This window comes from Callorhinus ursinus, unplaced genomic scaffold, assembly GCF_003265705.2.
Source record: "Callorhinus ursinus isolate GAN/ISIS: 27379988/994484 unplaced genomic scaffold, GSC_fseal_2.0 scaffold7, whole genome shotgun sequence".
In the NCBI taxonomy this organism is placed as follows: domain Eukaryota; kingdom Metazoa; phylum Chordata; class Mammalia; order Carnivora; family Otariidae; genus Callorhinus; species Callorhinus ursinus.
In genome coordinates, this window is record NW_027397069.1 from 13,238,406 (window position 1) to 13,263,694 (window position 25,289).

Sequence of the window (25,289 nt, forward strand, 5' to 3'; positions counted from 1 at the left end):
TTGTGTTTTGTTTTAGCTTTTTTTTTTTTTTTCTGGCTACAGATGTATTCAACACAAAACATCTCCAACTTTACTGAGGTGGCTGACCACGTCCACGACCAAATCCGCCTCTAAACGGGAACTCAGTTGCTGACCCAGCCCCGGCCTCAGCTTTCTTGTCGGCACCAGGGGGCACAGCGCTTCGTCTGTAGGTGTCTCTGTCAGCTTCCCCTCGTGTGAGCCTTGCAGGTCACTCTCCCTCCAGACCTCTGGGCCGCGGTCGGCCAGTCTCAGGGCGGCTACGGTACAGAGTAGCAGGCACCATCTCGGGGGCGGGGGGGCAGGTGGAGGTAATCACGGAGATACTGGATGCCCTCGTTGGTAAGGTACCGGTAGAAGTGTCTCCAGGCAAACTGTTCCTTTACGTAGCCTCGTGATTTGAGAGACTGCATGGCCTTCATGACGTGAAGGTTGGGCACATTCTTGTCTGCCAACTCGGGGTGTTTGGGCATGTGGACATCCTTCTTGGCCACCATCACTCCCTCCTTGAAAAGGAGTTCATAAATGGCAATTTGGCTCTTCTTGGGCATCAACATCTCAGCGGCCGGAGCTGGTAAGGTTGTTTTAGCTTCTTAAGTGTATGTTGTAGCCTGTACTCTGAATACACTTTCCCTGTCCTCTCTCTCAATTTACATATTCTTCCCAAAGATCTCCTCAAATCCCTTCTCTGCCTCTAAACCATAGTATGTCTCCTGTCTTGACTTGTTTCCCTGTGCTACCCTCCAAAATGGACAGCAGGTCATGTCACCTCTTTTTCTTACACCCTCAGCGTTCTTGCCCTGATGGCATCGTGGTTCAACGTCTTGAGAGCCCTCGGCCCCTGCCGTCTCTGCTGTCTCCAGCAATCCGGCCTCGCCCCACTGTTCACACATCTTCTCTCCTCACGGCCTCCACTTGCTATGATCTGGCCGTGGGCTGCACCTCTCCCACTGTTCACACGCGCTGCGGTGAACTGAGTGACACTGGAGGAGATGGGGAAGGAGAAAAGGCACGACTACAAAAAGTCAGGTGGGAAGGAGTCCTGGCCGACATGATCTCCGGCGTCTTCCTCAAGAGGGTGTGCGGTTCTGGGGTCTCTTCAGACTTGGAGGATCAAAGTTTTCTTTTTAATTTTTTTTATTATTTTTTTAAACTTCAAGTCTGTGTGCAGATCAGCTTGCTATTTTTACGTGAGAGGCTCTGGAGAGTTTGATGGAAACTGTGACATCCTCCACACCTCAGCACGGTGACCTATTTCCAGTGTCAGTGTGGGAACTGGAACCTGTTGCAAGAATGTTTTAGCAATACCTTGCTCTGCCATCCAGTACAACTGGGCCGACTGTAATAACAGTGTTCTCAGTAAGGCTCAAATGCCCGCACTAATTCTCCAGAATGCTCCTTGATCTATGCAGGGTTTACTAAGCGAAACATATATAGCACTGTGCTAGGATTTGTAGATAAAGCTGGTATAAAGTAAATACGTATTTATTTTGAGATTAAAATTCAGTTGAGGAGGAAAAGACAAATGCATTGAATGCTTTAGCAAAAAAAGATTTATTGAGCAATTGTGTACAGAACCAGAACAAAAATCTATGGATAAAGATACGAATAAGATATGGGCGCCTGGGTGGCTCAGTTGGTTAAGCGACTGCCTTCGGCTCAGGTCATGATCCTGGAGTCCTGGGATCGAGTCCTGCATCGGGCTCCCTGCTCGGCAGGGAGTCTGCTTCTCCCTCTGACCCTCCCCCCTCTCATGTGCTCTCTCTCTCTCTCTCAAATCAATAAATAAAATCTTTAAAAAAAAAAAAAGATACGAATAAGATATAATGCCCTACCTCTAAGATGCTCAGGGTCCAGAAATAGGAGTCATATATTAACAAATTATGATACACTGTCATAAACAGTATAATGAAAAATGTTCTATTGACTTCAATGTAAGTGAGTTTACAATACATCACGACATACTATCTGAACCAAAACAGCACAGAGAGTCCTCAAGAACATTAAAAAAGCTTCGACTCATCTACATAGTATGCCTTTAACACCAGAATTAAAGCAGTTTCTTTGAAGAAAATCATCACCCTGCAGCAGGGAATTTTACATAAGCCAGTTAGAGTCAAAGGTACAAATAAGGACTAGAGCAAAGGCATTCACTCTCTAGCATAGATTCCAGAGTGAAAACACAGATGTCCCCACATTAGTCCAATAAAGCCATGCTTGATTAATGCCCAGAGACTGGATTAGGGATCTGCCCATAAAATTGCCCTTTAGGGATACAGTTGAGAGGGAAATAGCTTATTAGGTCCACATAGAAACTCAAAGGAGCTAAGGGCCATCTGTGTGTTCTACTGGAAAAAGTATGGCTTAAATCTAAATCTCTGTAGTTACAAATGAAGAAATTGATTTTTTGCAAGCATCTAACATCAAAATACTCCACATTCAAATATAACAGATTTATGAAAAGGATTTGATACATGAAACAGAAGAAAACTAGGAAAAATCTTTTTATCCACAAAAATATATGAGCCATAACTTTTAGGAAAATAGGAGAGAAAGGTGGCTTTGAGAGATGCTGGCATGGAAAGAGAGTAGACTGAAATAAGACTAGAACACAGGAAATCCAAAATCGAAAATAAAATAGGATTTTTCCTTGAATTCTACTATATGTTTAAGAGTGCAACTACTTTTCCTTTTCTCTTTTTATGCCTGATTATTTTTCCTATTATTTTATTTACTTGAAAAATAACATTAACTGTTTAAATTAAAAAATTACCAAAAATTAATTTTAAAGAATTAAAAATAAATATTATATATTCATATATATATGAAGAAAATATCACTTTCCTTAGGGATTTAAAAGAAATAATTACAAATTTATTATTTGTTGATTCTCTCCAAAAAAATACAAATTTAATAGAGCATTTTTTTAGCTTTTGATTTAAAATATTAAATTTCATCTGGAAGAATAAATGTTGAAATGTTGGAAAATCATCCAAAAAATGTTGCAGAAAGCTGAGGTAGTTTTGTAATGACAGTAATTAAACAGTGCTGTACAAATACAAGAATAGACAAATCAATGAAATTTTTTCCAAGACAGTTTTTGGGATTTCAAGTCAATGGGATAAGAAAAGCTTATGCAGCAGATAATGCTGAAAAGTGGGGTAACTGGTTAACTAGTTGGAAAAATAAAGTTGGAGTTTCACACTTCAAAACAATTTCATTTTGAACAAGGGATTTGTTGCTTCAGAAAACACCCAAAAGAAAATATAGATGGATATTTATCTGACCTGGAGGTAGAAAAAGCGTTCAAAGAAGAAGAACTCAGAGAGGAAAATACTGACCAATTTGATTTCATACAAATTGTAAAGTTCTATATCATTCACAATAAAATTAAAAGGTATATTGCTAACCAGACAAAACTTTGCAAGATATGTTATAAAGCAAAAAAATATACAAAAGAATTTGGGCTATCAGTAAGAAAATATCTTTAAATGCATAAAATCCATGAATAGCAACAAAAATATAAAATACTAGAGCGGAGGGAATTTATAGATTGAAAGAATAAAGTAGTTGTTTTAGGATAAGTTATCTAAGATCATATGTTTCTTACTTCACTAGTTCACATACATTTATTTTTTAATTCATTGTTATTTAGATATAATTGACATATAACATTGTATAAGTTTAAGGTGTACATGTTGGTTTGATTATGATGCTTTGAATATGATGACCACTGTAGTGTTAGCTAACACTTCTGTCATATCACATCATTATTGGTGTGTGTGTGTACACGGTGTGTGTGTGTGTGGTGAGAACAATTAAGATCTAATCTCTTAGCAACTTTGAAATTTATAATACAGTCTTGTTGTCTAAAGTCATTCTGTGCATTAGATGTCCAGAACTTATTTATCTACTGGTTGCAAGAATGCACCTTTAAACAACATCTCCCTAATTCTCCCACCTCCCCCAGCCTCTGATAACCACCATTTCACACCCTATTTTTATGAATTTGGCATTTTCTGATTCCACATATTAGAGAGATCATAAAATATTTGTCTTTCTCTGTCTGACTTATCTCACATAGCAAAATGCCCTCAAGGTCCATCTGTGTTGTCCCAAATGACAGAATTTCCTTCTTTCTCATGGTTGAATAATATTCCATTGTATGTAAATACCTATCACATCTTCTTTATCCATCTGTCTATAGACACGGGTTGATTCTATATCTTGGCTCTTGTAAATAATGCTGCAATGAACAAGAAAGTGTAGATGTCTTCTTGATTTCCTATTTTCATTTCCTTTGGAAATACACCCATGAGTGAAACTGCTGAATCATAAGGTAACTGTATTTTTTTAAGTTTTGAGAAACCTCCATCCTATTTTTCATAGTGGCTGCACCATTTTGCATTCCCATCAACAATGCACAAGGGTTCCCTTTTCTCCACAACCTTACCAACACTTGTTATCTCTTGTCTTCTTGATGATAGCCATTCTAATGTGTGAAGTGATACATACACTTCATAGAGTCTATATGATATAAGCTCAACAACTGATAGGGACTAGAAAAATGAGAAAGAAACTATGTTAGCAGTTTAGTGGGGAGACTGACATGTAAACAAAAAATTCCCATAAACGGCGTGTACAGTAATATAAGTCCTTATAAACTGACAGGTGAAAAGTGAAGCAGGACTATATTCACTTGGGAGCATGTAGAAAGACTTCACATTCAATAGAGCATTTGAGCTGACACCTAAGAGGAAGACACAGGAGGATAAATAACCCTGAAGAGAGTTTTCAAGGTAGAGAAAATGACTTTTGTAAGATCAGAAAAGCATGAAGTTTATGTGGTTTAAAAAGTATATTGTATTCAGGTAATAATACAATTAACTCCAATACTCCTGCATTTTTTTACTGGAGGTTCTGGAGAGACATCTGCTTCGAAGTTCATTCAGGTAGTTGGCCAAAGTCAGTTCCTCGTGTTTATAGTACTGCACTCCACACTTCTTTATTGTCTGTCAGCTGGGAGCCAACTCTACTCCTAGAGACCACCTACATTCCCCGTCATGGTTTCCATGTGGATTATCCAGCAACCTTACACACTACCTACCTCTATAACTTTCCCTTCTGCCCTATCTCTCAGACATGGGCTACAGAAAGCTCTCTGCTTTTAAGAGCTCATGTGATTATATTGGGCTAACCAAAACAATCCAAGATAATGTCCTTATCTTAAGATTTTTAACATAATTATAGTGGCAGAGTCTCTTTTGTCATGAAATGCAACGTATCCAAAGATTCCAAGCATCAGGACATGGACATCTTTGGGGGCTTTATTCTGCTACTGCATTAATCAAGAGTATAAATAGAGGGGCAGGGAAGGATTTTATGGGGGAAAAGAATGAGTTCTATTTTGAACATGTGGAGTTTGAAGTGCCTGTGGTAATTCTGGGTGGGTATGTTTTGAAAGTTTTATACAGATTTGGCAGTTCTGGATAAAAGTCAAGCTGATTGTATAATTTGGCAGTCATCATCTTATAAATTGTAAATGAAGCCATTATTATATATGAGAAGTTTAGCATTTTGCCCAGGGAGATTTCAAGTCAGTTTACAAAGTTAATATACTGTGGTGCTCTCAATAGTAGATCATGTTTTATTCATTTGGGCATTAGCCTGGGATCAAATTCTTATATTTGTTAAATGAATGAATGAATGAATGAATGAGAACTATAGACACTTGTCCTCTAGGACTCTATGTTGTTTTATAGCTCTATGTGTTGGTGTTCGCACTTGTGTGTATGTGTTTGATATGGCTCAGAGGTTTTAAAAACCCTTACTATAAAAACAGAAAATACGTTTATTGGAGGAACACTTTAATTCAGACTAAATTAAAACATTTTAGATAAATAAAGCAGATAGAAGGCACTCTTAGATTTAAAAAAGTATTATTTCATAGAAAAAGTACTGCAACAATGAACTCTTATTATCTCGTTCACTCAAGATAATAGTAAGTAAATTGTGCATAATTTATTCAAAGCATGTTCTTCTAAACTTCTAAATTTCTAAACTACCGGGATTGGTATGCAAGAGCACACACACATAAACACGCATTTTACTGTTATTTTAATTTAGTTAATCCATTCAGACACCTGAACAAAAACTACATGTTTTTGATTAGAGAGACCACCCATCTATATTCTTCTCTTCTTGAATCCATCGAGGAGAAAATACTTCACTAATAGTATTTTTTTAAAAACACTAGTAACATGTTGATGTTTTACTTGGTTTCTAGTAAATCGATTATGTCTAATCTTTTTTAAGGTTTTTTTTTATTTTTTTATTTTTTATTTTTTTTATTTTTTTAAAGATTTTATTTATTTATTTGAGAGAGAGAATGAGAGAGAGCACGAGAGGGAAGAGGGTCAGAGAGAGAAGCAGACTCCCCGCTGAGCAGGGAGCCCGATGCGGGACTCGATCCCGGGACTCCAGGATCATGACCTGAGCCGAAGGCAGTCGCTTAACCAACTGAGCCACCCAGGCGCCCTTAAGGTTTTTTTTTTTTCCAAAGACTATTTTAGGGTAGTCTTAGATTTAAAACAGAAATTAACAGAGTGTACAGAGATTTCGCATATAACTCTCACCTCCCCAGCCACACACATACCCATGCCTAGCTTCCTCCACTAGCCTGTCCCCCACCACAGTAGAGGACAACTGATGAACTACACTGACACATCATAATCACCCCAAGTCCAGAGTTTACATTAGTGTTCACTCTTAGCATTGTACATTCTGAAAGTTTAGATAAATGTACAATGACATGTATCTATTAGTATAATACAATACAGAGTGTTTTCCCTGCACGAAAAACCCTCCGTGTTCTGCCTATTCATCCCTCCCCCTCCCCCAAACCTTGGCAACCAGTGATCTTTTTATTGTCTCCATAGTTTTGCCTTTTCCAGAATGTCATATAATTGAAATTAAAGTACGCAGGATTTTCAGGTTGGTTTCTTTTACTTAGCAATGTGAATTTAAGTTCCCTCCATGTCTTTTCATGGCTTGATAGCTCATGTCTTGACAGTGCTGAATAATAGCCTATTGTCTTGATGTACCACAGTTTATTCATCCATTCTCCTATTGAAAGACACATTGGCTGCTTCCAAGATTTAGCCATTATGAACTGCCTAATCTTTTTTAAAACATTAAAAAATATTCTGAGGTAATTATATTTAAATAGGTCTACTCAACACAAGGAGAAAGTATCTGGAAAATAATAATTACAAATACGTAGAGAGATCCATTTGCAGCACAAATAACTAATGTAAGGAATGGAAGAAGAGTAAGATTATATGTCATTATAGATCTCATAGACACTAAGAATGGTTAAGGGAATATTAATAACAATTAAAAACAGCAGTGCATTTCAAAATAAAATGTAACTCAAAAAAAAAAAAGCAGAAAGAAAGTTTGAATAGTCTCATATGTATTAACCAAATCAAATCCACACTTAAAAACCTTCTCATCAAGAAAATTTCTGGCTCATATGGTTTCACCATGATTATACCAAATATTTAAGGAAGATACAACACCAATTTTATACAAATCCTTCCAGAGAATTACAAAAAAGGAGAAAATAATTTACAATTTGGCCTCAGGCCAACATCACCTCTGTATGGAAAATCTAAGACATTACAAGAAAGACAGCTACAATCTCCATCAGAAATGTAGATGTTAAGATCCTAGGTAAAATATTAGAAAAGTGACTTCAGTGGTACATCAAAAGTGTAATCAATGGGAGTAACATCAGCACATATGGTGGAATAAAGACTCATGAAAATTTTCTCTTCCATAAAAACAATGAGAGTTTGGCAAAATAGTCAAAATCCAATTTTCAGAGCTTTGGAAATGAACTAATGGTTTATAACAATCTGAAAAGTGTTTTTTTGTTTTTTTTCGTTTTTTTCAAGAAAAAATAACTGAATCTCAATAAGAACAGGGATTGACTTACTTCACTATAAGTCAATCAGAGAAAGACATGTATAATATGATCTCACTGATAGGAGGAATTCGTAATCTCAGGAAACAAACTGAGGGGTGCTGGAGTGGTCAGGGGTGGGAGGGATGGGGTGGCTGGGTGATAGACATTGGGGAGGGTATGTGCTATGGTGAGCGCTGTGAATTGTGCAAGACTGATGAATCACAGACCTGTACCTCTGAAACAAATAATACATTATATGTTTAAAAAAAAAATAAGATAGTACGAAGGGAAAAATGAAGGGGGGAAATCAGATGGGGAGATGAACCATGAGAGACTGTGGACTCTGAGAAACAAACTGAGGGTTCTAGAGGGGAGGGGGTGGGGGATGGGTTAGCCTGGTGATGGGTATTCAAGAGGGCACGTATTGAATGGAGCACTGGGTGTTATACATAAACAATGAATCATGGAACACTACATCAAAAACTAATGATGTAATGTATGGTGATTAACATAACATAATAAAATAAAATTTAAAAAATAAGAACAGTGAGCTTTATGTTGATTTTTGTGATTGATATATGCATGAATCTGAAAGCCATGCTCATGCTCAAGGCTGTACTTATAGGCCCATGAAGACCTGAGAAGGCCTTGTCTCTTACTTCTGGATGAACCTCAGGAACTGCACAAGCAAGAAGTGAATTCTAAGGCCATGTGTCAACTGCCTACAAGATACTGAAGCTGTATTGTAGTGCACACACACACACACACACACACAAACACACAGCTTCTCAGGAAACACAGGGAATCTCATCCGTTCAAGACATTTAGAGAAATCTCTATAAAATAATTAGCTAAACACCAGTGCAGCTGAATGGAAATTTTAGTGGCCACTTATGACAATGAATACATTGTTTATAGAATTATAGAATTAGTTTAGGAAAGTCATTAAGTAAACAAACAGCAACACAAACAACAGCAAACATCAACAAGGAGGAAAAAACCCTAGGGAAGGGCAAGACTGATTTTGAGTTGCAACATTATATACCTGAACATGTACAATTTTCAGTAAAACAATATGGCACATGTGAAGAAACATAAAAGCACTGTCCATACACACAAGAGCAAACAGTTAATAGAACTGTCCCTGAGGAGGCTGAGATGTTGAGTTTATTAGGCAAAAACTTTAAAAATTCACAAGAGGGACTCACCTGCCAATTTCAACTGACAAAAGAAAGAATCAGAAAACTTGAAAATAAGCCATCAAGTTTACGCTTGTGAAGAACAGAAAATAAAAAGAATAGAAAAAAAATCATAGAAATAGCCTAATGTTCCATTTAAAAAAAAATAGAAAGAGAACAAACTAAATCCAAACAAGCAAAAGAAAGTATAGATCCTTTACCTCTTTGGTCAGGTTTATTCCAAGGTATCTTACGGTTTTTGGTGCTGTTGTAAATGGAATCATTTCTTTAATTTCTCTTTCCACAGTTGCATTGTTAGTGTATAAGAAAGCAACTGATTTCTGTGCATTGATTTTGTATCCTGCCACATTACTGAATTGCTGTATGAGTTCTAGAAATTTGGGGGTGGAGTCTTTTGGGTTTTACACATAAAGTATCATGTCATCTGTGAAAAGAGAGAGTTTGACTTCTTCTTTGCCAATTTGAATACCGTTTATTTCTTTTTGTTGTCTGATTGCCGTAAATAAACCTAACCAAAGAGGTAAAGGATCTATACTCTAGGAACTACAGAACACTCATGAAAGAAACTGAAGAAGACACAGAAAGATGGAAAAACATTCTATGCTCATGGATTGGAAGAATAAACATTGTTAAAATGTCTATGCTACCCAGAGCAATCTATACCTTCAATGCCATCCTGATCAAAATTCCAATGACATTTTTCAAAGTGCTGGAACAAACAATCCTAAAATTTGTACGGAATCAGAAAAGACCCCGAATCACCAAAACAAACCTGGGGGCATCACGTTGCCCGATTTCAAGCTATATTACAAAGCTGTGATCACCAAGACAGCATGGTACTGGCACAAAAACAGACATATAGACTAATGGAACAGAATAAAGAGCCCAGATATGGACCCTCAACTCTACGGTCAAATACTCTTCGACAAAGCAGGAAAAAATATGCAATGGAAAAAAGACAGTCTCTTCAATAAATGGTGCTGGGAAAATTGGACAGCCACATGCAAAAGAATGAAACTCGGCCATTCTCTAACACCATACACAAAGATAAACTCAAAATGGATGAAAGACCTCAATGTGAGACAGGAATCCATCAAAATCACAGAGGAGAACATAGGCAGTAACCTCTTTGACATCAGCCACAGCAATTTCTTTCAAGATACATCTCCAAAGCCTAGTGAAACAAAAGCAAAAATGAACTTTTGGGACTTCGTCAAGACAAAAACCTTCTGCACAGCAAAGGAAACAGTCAACAAAACAAAGAGGCCACCCACAGAATGGGAGAAGATATTTGCAAATGACACTATAGATAAAGGGCTGGTATCCAAGATCTATAAAGAACTTCTCAAACTCAACACCCAAAAAACAAATAATCAAGTCAAAAAATGGGCAGAAGAAATGAACAGACACTTCTCCAAAGAAGACATACACACGGCTAACAGACACATGAAAAAATGTTCATCATTAGCCATCAGGGAAATTCAAATCAAAACCACATTGAGATACCACCTTACACCAGTTAGAATGGCAAAAGTTGACAGGGAAAGAAACAACAAATGTTGGAGAGGTTGTGGAGAAAGGGGAACCCTCTTACACGGTTGGTGGGAATGCAAGTTGGCACAGCCACTTTGGAAAACAGTGTGGAGGTGCCTCAAAAAATTTAAAATAGGGGCGCCTGGGTGGCTCAGTCGTTAAGCGTCTGCCTTCAGCTCAGGTCAGGATCCCAGGGTCCTGGGATCGAGCCCCGCATCAGGCTCCCTGCTCAGTGGGGAGCCTGCTTCTCCCTCTCCCTCTCCCCCTGCTTGTGTTCCCTCTCTGTGTCTCTCTCTCTCTGTCAAATAAATAAAAATCTTTAAAAAAAAAAATTTAAATGGAGCTACCCTATGACCAAGCAATTGCACTCCTGGGTATTTACCCCAAAGACACAGATGTAGTGAAAAGAAGGGCCATATGCACCCCAATGTTCATAGCAGCCATGTCCGCAATAGCCAAACTATGGAAAGAGCCGAGACGCCCTTCAACAGACGAATGGATAAAGAAGATGTGGTCCCTATATACAATGGAATATTACTCAGCCATCAGAAAGGATGAATACCCAACTTTTACATCAACATGGATGGGACTGGAGGAGATGATGCTAAGTGAAATAAGTCAAGCAGAGAAAGTCAATTATCATATGGTTTCACTCATTTGTGGAACATAAGGAAGAGCATGGAGGACATTAGGAGAAGGAAGGGGAAATATGAAGGGGGGCAATCGGAGGAAGAGATGAACCATGAGAGACTATGGACTCTGAGAAACAAACTGAGGGTTCTAGGGGAGGGATGGGGGGATGGGTTGGCCTGGTGATGGGTATTAAAGAGGGCACGTTCTGCGTGGAGCCCTGGGTGTTATGTGCAAACAATGAATCATGGATCACTACATCAGAAACTAATGATGTAATGCATGGTGACTAACATAACATAATTAAATAAAATTAAAAAAAAAAAACAAGCAAGGGTGCCTGGGTGGCTCAGTCGTTAAGCGTCTGCCTTCGGCTCAGGTCATGATCCCAAGGTCCTGGGATCGAGTCCCACATCGGGCTCCCTGCTCTGCAGGAAGCCTGCTTCTCCCTCTCCCACTCCCCCTGCCTGTGTTCCTGCTCTCGTGCTCTCTCTCTGTCAAATAAATAAATAAAATCTTAAAAAAAAAAAACAACAAAAGAAAGGAAATAATCATGATTACAGTGTAAATAAAGGAATTAGAGAGTAGGAAAGCCAAAGAGAAAAATCAGTGAAACCAAAGTTGGTTATTTGAAAACACAAACAAAAAACCCCCAAAACCTTTAGTTATATTGACCAAAAATAAGAGAAAGAAGACTCAAATGACTAAAGAAAGGAACAAAACGGGGCCATCACTATCCACCTCATAGACACAAGAAGGAATGTAAGAAAATACTATGAACAATTATAGGCCAACAAATTAGATGATCTACATGAAATGAATAACTTCCTACAAAGACACAAACTACCAAAACTGACTTGAGGAGAAATGTAAAATCTGAATGGATCTATAATAAATAAAGAGACTGAGTTAGTAATCAACATGTTTTCTGCAAAGAAAAAGCCCAAATGGCCCAAAAGCTAGATGGCATCCCTGGTAAGTTCTACCAAATGTTAAAAGAAAAGTTATCACCAATCCTTCACAAACTCCTCCAAAAAAATAGACAGAGAAAGAACACATTCCAGCTCATCCTAAGAAGTCTGATACCAAAACTGTGACAAAGATATTAAAAGAAAGAAAAACTATACATCAATATCCCTTATGACTAGATAAACAAAAATCCACAATAAAATACTATCAAATCAAATGCAGCAACAGATAGAAAGGATTATATATCGTAAGTGTGAGTGATTTATTCCAGGAACTAAAATAAAGAAAATAATTCCATTTAAAACAGCATTTAAAAGAATGACAAAAGAATAAATTTAAACCAAAAAAGTATAAAACCTGTACAAAGCACCACTGAAAGAAATTAAATAGAAAAACATGTCATGTTCATGGATCTGAGGGCTCAATATTGTTAAGATGGCAATATACTCCAAAGCATTCTTCAGATTCACTACTCCTTTTATTTTTTTTTAAGATTTTATTTATTTATTTGACAGAGAGAGAGAGAGCACAAGCAGGAAGAGCGGGAGGCAGAGGGAGAAGCAGCCTCCCCACTGAGCAAGGAGGCTGATGTAGGACTCGATCCCAGGACCCGGGATCATGACCTGAGCTGAAGGCAGATGCTTAACCAACTGAGCCACCAAGGCACCCCAGATTCACTACTCCTTATCAAAAATTTAGTTGACTGTTTTGCAAAAATTGACAAGTTGTTCCTAATATTCATATGGAAATGCAAGTATGATAAGAGAATAATGGCTCCCAAAAGATGTCCATGTCCCAGAACCTGGAAAGAGTTTAGTTTACATGACTAAAGAGACTTAGATATAATTACATTGAGGAATTTGAGTTCAGGTAAATTATCATGGATGATCTGGTTTGGCCCAATGCAATCCTTATAAAGGAAAGAGGGAGGCATGAGTAGTAGAACCTGAGAAACATGTGGGATGATGGAAGATACTGGACTGATGGCAAGCTGGACCACAAGCAAAGGAATGCAGAAGGCCTCTAGAAGCTGGAAAAAGCAAGGAAAGGGATTCTTATCCAGAGACTATAGAAGGAAGGCAGCCTGCTACTGACACCTTAATTTTAGGCACTGTAAAATAATAAACTTATGGTGAGTTGTTACAACAACATTAGGAAACTAATATAGTAGAGGTCCCAGAATAGCCTAAATAATCTTGAAAAAGAGCAACAAGGCACACCAGGGTGGCTCAGTTGGTTAGGCAGCTGCCTTCGGCTCGGGTCATGATCCTGGAGTCCTGGGATCAAGTCCCGCATCGGGCTCCCTGCTCAGCGGGGAGTCTGCTTCTCCCTCTGACCCTCTTCCCTCTCGGGCTATCTATCTCTCATTCTCTCTCTCTCAAATAAATAAATAAAATCTTTAAAAAAAAGAAGAAGAAATAAAGAAAAAGAGCAACAAAATTGAAAGACTCACACTTCCAGATTTCCAAACGTTCTACAAAGCTAGTATAATTTTATCAGTGTGGTGCTGGCTTAAAGATAGACATATAGGCCAATGGAATAAAACTGAGTATTCAGAAATAAACCATTATATTTATAGCCAACTGATTCTTGACAAGGGTGGCAAAACAATTTGACAGGGAAATAATAGTCTTTCCAACAAATGGTGCTGAGAAAATTGTATACACACATGCAAAAGGATGAAGTTAGATTCTGACCTTACATTATATACAAGAAGTCAAAGTAGATCCAAACCTAAGTGTAAGAGCTAAAAGTATAAAAGTCTTATAAGAAAGATAAGTAAAAATCTTGACGACCTTGGATTAGATCAGGGCTTCTTAAAGTAACACCAAATTACAAGCAACAAAAGAGATACATTGTACTTAATCAAAATGAAATGTCTTATGTGTAAAATAAACCAGCAAGAAAGTGAAAATACAACTCACAGAATGAGAGGAAATGTTTACAAATCATATATCTCATAAGGGACTTGTATTCAGAACATATATAGAACTCTTAGAGCTCAACAACTACAAACGTGAAAGGGATTTGAATAGAGACTTCTCCAAAGAAGATACACAAATGTGCAAAAAGCACATGAAAAGATGCTCAACATTATTAGTCATGAGGGAAATGCAAATCAAAATTACAACGGGACACGATTTCACACTCACTAGGGTGACGATGTGGAGACAATCCCTCATACATTTCTGGTGGGAATGTGAAGAGGTACAGCCACTTTGGAAAACAGTTTTGCATTTCCTCACCAAAGTTAAACACAGAGTGACCAAATGCCCCAGAAATTTTACTACTAGGTATATATATCTAAGAGAACTGAAAACATACATACCCGAAACTTGTACACAAATGTTTGTAGCACCTTTCTCCATAATAGCCAAAAAGCAGAAACAGCCCAAATGTCCATCAATTCACTGGATAAAAAGTGGAATGTCAACTTCTTATCAACCATAATAAGGAATGAACAACACACTGCAACATGAACGGACCTTGAAAACATTGTGAAGTGAATAAAACCAGACACAAAACCTATTGTGTGATACTGCTTTATACAGGATGTCCAGAAACAGCAAATCCATAGAGACAGAAAGTAGGCAGTCATTGCCAGGGGCTGGGGAGAGGAGTTAACAGGATCTTACTAACAGGAGGTACAGAATTTTGTGTTTTTCAGTGATAAAATTGTTCTGGAATTTGTGGTGATCATTACATAACTTTATGAATATACTAATCACTGAATTGTATACTCTTAAAGGGTGAACTTTATGGTATGTGAATTATAGTTCAATAAAAAAACTACAGTAAATGAAAAACAACAGGTGTATTCCAATAATACAAGATTATTTCAACATCATAAAATCAATCAGTGTAATTTACAGCACTGTTTGAAAGAGAAAATCTTATCTCAAAGGATGCACAAAATTGTATTTTTTAAATGTACAAATGAGGAATAGAACAGAATTTCTTTAACCTGATTAGAGATAAGCCATTAAAACCTAAAACATATATCATAATTAATAAGGAGATATTGAAAGCTTTCCTTCCGAGATCAGAAACAAGATTCCCCAGCTAGTTCAATAAAATAAAAATAAAAAAGTGCCTAAGTATTGGCAAAAAAGAAATATACGTCATTATTTGCAAATTGCATTGTATGTGCAGAAAAAAATTAAATGTTAGAATAAGTAAATGTAGCTAGCAAGATCACTGGTTATAATATCTGCATACAAAAATCTAAGGAAACTTATTTCCTTATACTAGCAATAACCAATTAGAAAATAAAATTCTAAAAATATACCATATATGATCAATGTTTTGCTAACTTCATAAAATTAATTTGAAAGTTTTCCTTTTTTATATGTTCTGGAAAGTTTGAACAATTTTTCAAATCATTTAAATAATGTTAAATATATCTCTCCAATAACAACAACAAAATATTCAAGTTGCTTGGGACTGTGGATATCCATAGAGGTATTAGGACTATCTCATTATTGAAGACCATTTTTAGATATAAGTCACAGACTCCTTAGAATGTCTTGATTCCCTAAGCATTCTTTTTTTATTTACCAAAATTGACAAATTTCTTATCTCTCATTTTTTAAGAGGTAACACAGGCATATTTAAAAATTTGCAATTAATGCAGACATGTAAAAGGTAGAAAATGAAGATAATCTACCAGATTCATCTTAACAATAACCACTTATGATATTTTGGTGTATAGCCTTATATATGCATGGGTGTGGATGCGTACGAATGTGGCTAAATGCGTGAGAGTACTTGTGCATGTGATCAGGGGAAAAATACATAGCAAATAGAAACAGAGACAGCCGTCAAATACAGTAGGCATTATATTTTGTAAACTATTTTTGCTTTTGAAGTTAGACAATGTATAGAACTTAATAGACATAGTAACCAGAAACTCTAGAGTTATTTCCATATTTCTGAAGTTACATCTGTATACAGATAAACATTCATCACAATCAACTACATATGTTGCTTGGAGTTCTTGCCTCCAGCTGCCATGTTAGGCATTACTGCCATGTTAGGTTGCAGTAATGACTGACATGTGTTTGCACACTATTTGGGAATTTCATATTTGTTATGTTGGATTTCTTCTGTTCTTCAGACATACAGCTTGGAAATACACATTTTGTTTTCCTACAACTGGATGGGGCACACACCAGCCTTAAAGGATTAAAATTAGTGGGTCCCCAGCTTGCATCCTTAAGCAATCCTTATAAACACTACCATTCTTATTATTAACCCTGCCTTCTGTTCTCATCCAGTTTCAACAGGGTACACTCAGGAATTTAAACCATAGTCCTTCCTCATTTAAATAGATAACCTGCCACTCAAAAACTGACCTTCAAGTTTGATGTTAGAAATGGAGCTAATAGTTCCAAATACTTTAAATAACAGACTACACATTTTTTGCAATGTTTTAATAGGACATTTAAAACAACAGAAAGATTTGATTCTTGAATTTTTTCCCCAATAGTGATTACAAATAGTCTCCTCTTTCTTTACTATATTTGAATGGCATATTTCACTTCACACATCCTTTACTTGCTGCCAGAACCCTAATATTGCTAAGGGAGAAAGCTTACCTAGTGCAGTGTTTGTAAATGTCAACTAGCCAACAGATATTTGGAAGCCTATGAATGTTCACCTTTCTAACATTTGCTTAAAGCCATCTGGAATTAATGTTCTCCTCTTATTCCTCTTCTTACCTCATAAAAAACAAAAACAAAAACAAAACAAAACAACACCTTGTACAGAAGTTGACACAAAACCTATTAAATAAAGCTGGTATTGAACCCTCTTGCACTGAAGCAGGAATTACACCCACATGTAAAAAAAAAAAAAAAGGAAACATTTTTATAGTAATCTGTACACTTGCTGTCAAGTTACCCTTTGATATGTCTGCAATTTTCCAGTGAAACACATCTTGTTTATTTTGGATTAGAAGCAAGCTCTTGCATGTCTAGCAGGATTCATTTGCTACTAAAGAAGCACTATCCTAAAACAAATCACATGTCCCTCAAACCAAGTCTGCTTGTTTTCATTTTATTTTCTCAGCCTGATTAGTAACATTTGTGAAAATGAGTAATTTGAAAGATGATACTGAAAATTGTATAGAGTTGGCCCACCCCTCTCTCAGAAGAGCAGCTAATTTTCCTGTGGCCGCAGGACTGGGAAGTAGGGAAATGGAGAACAGGAAGTGGACCTGTTAACTCTGGAAACCTCTACTCTGGATAAGGGGCTAGTACATGATGCAGGGAAGCCAATGGATACCCTGGGTGAGTACCACATTGTAGGGAGCTTTGCCCTTTTCTGGGCTCCATTTCTCTTTTCTATTTCTTTTGTTTCTCTTTCCAGGTTTGTTCTATCAAAACCGAATGTAACAAAATCTGGGTAAATCATCAACATCCTTTCACATTCAGCCATACCCACACCTCCAATCCCACCGTCCAACATTCATTTAGTAAATATTTACCAAAGCGCTTCTTGGTACAAATCACTTCACAGGGCCAACTGGACATAGAGCAATTAGCATAACCTATGATTAGATTAGCATATGGCAGCCCTTAGCCTCTAACGTTATAGAGTAACTTCTCCTATTTTCAAGTCCTTGAGTATTCTGTGCTTCCCAGGTCCAAAACTTTCCAAGTTTACCTACCCATCTTTTCCCCTTAAGCTTCTACCCCCATTTCTCAATTTATATCTGTTCTATAAAAATCCTCCCCCAAAAGAAATATTAATCTTCCACTGAAAGTGGGTTATTTTTAAATTTTATTGGCTAATTACTTAAAGTTCAAACTCTTCAGCCCATACTTAAAATCTCGTCTTTTCAACTCTTACATATTCAGTTACTGATATCTAAAATAATCATATAGCTACAGTCTTGCAAATTATTCACTATAAATGATAGTATGAATATGCAAAATGCCAAGCATCTTAAAAAATAACTAGCTTACACTAGTCCTTTCAAAAGGCAATTAATAAAATGTATACTTCTAACAAATATTTTTGAACATCTGTATATCAGTAACCAAACTTGTTAGCTGGAAACAGAAGAGATCAAAGATCTGGTCAACTGACCCAATGTATAATTTTGAAAATGTAAATTTAATTTGTTCCTGATAAATGACCTCTCAAAAAATAACCCATTAATAAAGGACACTGTCAGGAAAGTAAAACTTATTTGGGGCCTTTTAGGAGCCAACACATCTGTTTGCTTTAAACCTAGGAGATAGAAAATGATAAGAAGAAATTAGGTTGTAGCTAAATATCCATGAATATTAAGGTTATTCTCTATTGGTTTGGAGGGCTCATTTACACACCAATATTCAGCTTTAGGAATTTAGGGACTCATTAACTTTGCTAAACATGGAATTTTGAGAAAAAAAAAGCTAATTATTTCTTTACTATTTTTATATCCAAGCACAGTCTTCTTATTACTCACAAAAGACAAATCTTTACCAATCCCCACCCCTGCAGTCAGGGAAATAATTTCATTTAAACATCCCCTGAAAGCAATTATTTATGGGCTCCACAGAAACTGGGGTAAACTTTTTGTGGTCCCATTTATTTTGTGGAGATTAGAGATTACTTATAAAATAATACAATTCATAAATATTTGGATACTATGTTAACAGAAAAATTGAGCAAAAGTAAACCAATGATCCCAATCACATATCAGAAATACCTTGTTATAATTTAACTGACCTTTCAGTTGCTCTCAAAGTATTATTTTGATCTTTAACAACATCACTGATTTGAGAGGCTCTACATTCTCTGCATCATCAAAATTTTATGAACCAAAATTATTAACACAATTGGTTTTATTGAGAATTGCTTTGTTGTTCTTGTAAGATGTTTTCTGAATAGACTGTTGAGGTTTATCTGAGGCGCAATTATTGCTAATTAAATCTATGATAAACATTGTAATATATTTGAAGAAACCCTTCTTGAGGCATCTTCCCTACCTGACACTATGTGTCCTCTCTTTCAGCAATGTGCAACAGTTATTTTGCTGTAATTTCTGTAGCACAGTTGTCTCTGGGGTCTCCTTTAAAATCTCCAAGCTTCTCACATTTCAAGTTTCTCTAGAGCAGCGTTTCTCAACCTTGGCTGGCAGTCCTGATGTCCAGCTGCATCTCAGACCAATTACATCAAAAACTCTAGGGGTGGAACCCTGACATCAGTAATTTTTAAAACTCCCAGGTGGTTTCAAAGTGCAGTCATGGTTGAAAAACATGATTTGGAGTGAGAAACGACCTCAGGCTATCCCACAACTTTTATATTAATAACCTAACATATTACGAGTGGCAAAATGGCATCAGTGAACATGTATGGTTATAAAATAGAGCTAATTGTTTTGTTCCAATTCTGCTGAGCTATTTTTGTAAAACCTCTGTGTCTATGTCCCCATAATTTGAAGTTTGAGCCATCAAATTCTGATAAAGAATCTGCTAGGTTTAGACCAGACTTTTCTTGATTTAAAAATGGCAGTTCTTAGTAATATTAAGCCATTTAATTATTTCCTAAAAAAATCAATTTTGAACAAAAGTGTCACTCTTAAATAATTAAAATTTTAATAATTTTGAGGTAAATAATAAGCTGTCGATGCCATTTATCTAGATCAATTTATTAATGCACAGAATTCCTATGAGCATCACTCTCATCAGTAGTTTCTTTATATGAATTCTTATGTATTAAACTCTGTATGCTAACATTTATGGTGTCTGAAACTCCTTCATGTAATATCATTAATGTCTTTAGCTTTCTAGTCAGGAAAAATCCTTTTAATTGTTCATTCTAATGATTCAAAAGAAAATCATGTTTTTGTTTTGAACCCACCTTTAAATTTCAGCTCCAAGCTCTTTTATTTATTTTAAATTTGCTGCAGAGTTAATCTTCAAACCTCTCAGTTTATTTTTTAATATTGTCTCTCTCAGGCTCAGACATGGGAGGAATAATTAGACATCTCTCATTCATCAATAACAAGAAAACCTTTTCTTAGAAGGTTTCACTCTATGCTTTTTCCTTCTCACAGCCCTTTTGTTAGACGACAAGTTGATTTGATTTGGACAACTATTTGGTCATTTTCTTTAATGGGACTTAGCAAACTTTGACATCTGAAATTACAAAAACAACACAAAACTTTCATTTTGGAAATTTAAGTTACTATGGAATGCAATTTATAAGAATGTTATTATTAATGATGTAAACCCAACTGTTTTGGGGATTACAGTGAATCTCATGACACTGAACAAGTACTATGACATTTACCCATTAAATCAACCTAAGAAATTGATTTCAAGAAAGAGCCTTTGGTCCCAGGTGGCTGAGATCTGCATTATAATGTAAATTTGGTGTCTCCTTTTCAAGTAAATCTCACTTTCCTTGCCAGTTCATGAAGTGGTAGCATGGAGGCAAAATCTTACCTCTAATAGGCAGTCTTTCTGAATCTGATTCCCCCATAAAAGGGATCCACTCTCTTGCTATTTCTCCTTCCTGTAAATACTTATATTAAAGAGGTTCTACCACTGAGTGACACGTTTTCTTGACTTCCTCCCCACACCTCTCTGTGATAATTTGACCTGATTCATAACTATATCTCTAGCAACTAGGGGTTCTCACTTGGTGTTCAATAAATGTTTGCTAAATCAATGATGAAGGATGTGGATTACACAGATTTAGCATTTGTTAAAATGCATCAAATTGCCTGTTTAAGATCTGTGCATTTCACTGCATGTAAATTGTACTTCAACTACAAAGAACAAAGGAAATACTTTTCATTCCCCTTGGAACATGCTTTCAGAATCAGATGGCAAACCATTATGGAATTGGAGAGTTCCTCCTTCATCACAAACAGGTTAATATGCATCTTGATAATCCACATTGTTTTCTGGACTTGAAAGTTTACTATTTTACAAAATCAAACTCATCCACAAATTTGCCACCAATGTGGATATTCAAATAATGTGGAAACACACATGTCAAATTCAAGGAAGATGTCTTAAATACTAACGGCTTCATTGAAATAAAATTGAAGTTTTCTATAGTAATTATTTTGTGGGATTAGGCATATTTGGTTATTACTACACTAAAACATGACGACATCCCTTAATAGTCAAACTCTGTATAAAAGAAACACTCTCATTTACTTTTATAAATATTTGAAAAATTTTACAGAGTTATATATAAGTAACCAAATATAAAAATTGGTATGGACTAAACCAATGCAAATGAGCTGAGACATTATTTAATTAGCTGGTACCACCAATAGGTCCTAAAAGCTATATAAGTCCATTACTTACAAGTGAAAATCTACCACTTTATTATCAGTTATCCAGTCAACAGTTATTAATTAATAACAAAAATGCCCTACAGAATGGCCAGAGTATAAATCCCAATCAATAAACAACAACAACAAAAAAACATAATTCTTCCTTTCCTAATCATTTCATCCTTCTTTCTTTGACTTCATTACTTGATCTTTAATAGATAAGAAAGCATCTAAAGTGAAAAAAAAATAAAACATAAAAACAGAAGCATGGCTTCACCAACATCAAAACTTGAAAACACGTTAAGAAATAATGATAAATTCTTGCTGTTCTTAGCAACATAGAATAGATACTAGCAATAAAAAAGACCTTGGAGTCTAGAGTATCATTTGTTTGTTTAAGAAGAACTTTTCTCCTTAATGAAATACCATATGCAACATGTCATATAAACAAATTAAGAGAAGTAAAAGTGTGTGACTATCCAAAGCCTTACCTGTTGGCACGTTTTTCACTTTTAGTAATGGACTCTGAGGGATAACTATAGAAAACTGAGACCAAAAAAAAAAAAAAAAAATGTAGTTCTTACTGACACAGCAAAAATGTCCCATTCCCAAAGAGGGTATGAATGTCCTTTGGTCACAGAATTAGTTTATAGGGGAGCATATTGAATGGTTTTGCTTTAATTGTATGTTTTTATCTAATTATAAAGAAAAATATAATTTCTAGATTATATTAAAAGTATGAGTGATTATTAACTTTAAAAATTTAATTTCATGAATTGATTTTATTCCCTTAAAATAGAAATAGTCCTATTTTGCATTGCAGTTTGAATTTTTTTTCCAATGAGTGCATAAAATTGTTGCATATGCAAATGTGCCATACCTTTTAGTATTGCTTATGTACTTTGCAATTGAAATGTCTATATCAAATTCTTTAACTCAATTTCTGGTTTTGTTGTAAACCAAACACTACTTAATAGCTTAGCACACCTGATTTGACTTGGCATTTTCAAAACTGATTTATTGCACACTCTGAGAAATCTGTTAGTTCTAATCTTGCAAATGCAATAGGTTCCTCTTGCCGTGATAATTATTATGCAGCTGATAGGTATGTTATGTCTTCCCTCAGTTTATATAATTGTGATTTATCATCCATTTCCAAGAGAAATCACATCTCCAAAGCAACAGGTTCTGCTATGTCCTATTGACTAAAGTGCTATGCATTATCTGAAGAGTAGCTGGGTTACAAAGAGGGACCAATACAAACTCACCCTTTTCCAAGCCCTGGAGTAATTCCTGGGGAGAAACTGATACGTCTTTTATGCTTTGCAGTAGGTCTGGTCAATGTCTTAGAATTTAAACACAATTAACCTAGAGTTTGCAATTTGCTTCTACTGCTTACAACTAACTGCCATCAATAGGCTACCCAGGGGATTGACTTCCAGAATATTTTTAAAATATGCCAAATAATTAAGTAGGGTTGGTGACAATGTAAGGTATATTGAGGTAATGATATAGCACAATTCGTCTTCTTTCTTTAATAATTTCCATTCTCAAACTGGAATTCATTTTTTTTAAATTGACAATGACAACTTGACAAGCATTGTTTGTAATTATGTTTGGGATATTTAAAATCCGAAGTTCAGTGACTTCTGTTCCTTCACAATAAAATTATATCACTGCCATCCTAGACAGCTCCTTCACAGCCATGTGAGAAAGTTATTCTTAGATGTATGTCTCTTTTTCTGTATTATGAAGTAACAAAAAGAGCTGTGAGAATTCTGTATTTCTTCTCTTATTGATGAGGACCCAAATTAAGGTACCGGTAAAGCGGTTCTGGAAAAATACCAAGATATTTTTTCTCTGAGTTTTCTCTTAAGTGGCAAAAAGTAAAGCAATGGAGAATCAAGTTAAAGAAAACCATCATTCTTTATACTCCATGTGATGATAAAGAGGTAATTTTAGGATAGCTAAAATTATTTTAATATTTACTTCAAATTTTAAAGACAATGAATTAGATTCAACATAAAGGGCAACCACTATTACTACAGTAACTACATTTGAATCAATAATTCATGTATTCACAATTCCATAAAAATCTCTCAGTTCTTTCTCATTTTACTATTACAGGTATATTTGATTCTTATAAAGGGCAGTATGTGATAGAATTAGGGAATATAAATTAGACCTGAAAAATCACTCAAAAATTATTTTCTTCTATGGATCGATCTCTCAATCTATTAATCTATCAATCTATCAATCTATTCACTATCTACCTATAGCAAATATATTTATAATATTAAAATGATGAACTCCCCCCCCAAAATGAAATCTAAGATAAATGTGAAAAATTCCTATGTGTAAAGTGGGCAACTTATACCAACTTTATTTAAATAAATCTTTACATTTCTATGCAAAAGAGGGAATGTATTTTATATATGCTTTAGTAGTAAACAAATTTATAGTTAAGAGGATATTCATCTAAATATTATTTATAACAATGAAAATATCTTAACAATCCATCATGGCTACATAAATGAAGGTATACCTTTTTAAATGAAAACTACACAGTTGTTATAAAAGATACTATATACTGACATGGAAAAATCTCAACCATATACTATTGTGTGAGTAAAGAAAGTTCCAAGCAAAAACATGTATAGTATATATCCTTTTATATAAAATAATATTAGAGCATAGGATTCAGAGAGGTAAGTCTATATGTGTGTCTTTAACTTATAAATAGTAGTTTGCCCTTGGGGAGCTTGATTTGTACTAATGTTTATTTTCTTTTTAGCCAAAGTAGTAAAAGCACTGATGATCTTTCTGCAATGACTTTGAATCTTCTTATTTACCCTCCAGATGTACCTCATTATTGAGACTATTTTTTGTGCTCTTCTCATCTGAGGCATTTTAAGATGATATAAATGTGAACATATTCTGAGAAGTTATAGCCAAATAATAAGTAATCCTTGCATGACTACTCCTTACTTCTGAATAGTAAAGGAGTAGAATGCAGTTTAGTAAAAAACACACGCACCAAAGCTCAAGTGTTCTTACGTAAAATATAAGGTTTTATGAGAAGGGAATAAAAAAAATTCAAAGGTTCATGAACAAAAATGAAGAGGGGCTAGGTAATTAGAAAACATGATAGAACACAAGAAATTGCAAAGTCCCAAAGTCCAGTTTTCTAATTGGGATAACAGAAGACCTGAACATTTGTTTCCATCCCTGCAGTGAAGAAAGAATTTAAAAAAAACCAAAAAAACCCCACTCAACCTAAAGTAAACTATGGACTTTTGGTGATAATGACATTTCAATCTAGGCTCATTGGTTGTAACAAGTGTGCTATTTGTACTAGATGTTGATAGTGGGGGAGGTTGCGCATGTTGGGGTGTTGGGGTTAATGTAGAGCATGAAATCAGCATAATACCTGGCTTGCTAAAATGTAACACAGAGGCCGCTGAGGGCAGGGAGGGTTTCGGAGAAGGGCGTGGGCCTTTGGAATGCCAGGGCCTTCCGTGACCACTCAGCAGTTGGAATGCTGTGCGGAGTTACCTTCCCGAAGCTCTCTTAGCCCAAACAGCCACCCTGTGATCTAAGAGATGTACACATAGTCCCTTAGGCTATGTTTAGCAGAACACGCAGATTAGCATATTGTATCTTTACTGTAAATCCTCTCAGTTTC

At 35.8% G+C, this 25,289-nt stretch overlaps 1 protein-coding gene and 1 pseudogene across 6 annotated transcripts in view; both read right to left on the reverse strand.

The window, feature by feature from the left end:
- The window catches only part of GPC5 (glypican 5), a 1,333,521-nt gene that overhangs the window by 759,155 nt on the left and 549,077 nt on the right, over positions 1-25,289 (reverse strand). The gene's annotated exons all lie outside the window — the stretch shown is intronic.
- LOC112826587 (small ribosomal subunit protein eS10-like) lies at positions 24-583 on the reverse strand (annotated as a pseudogene).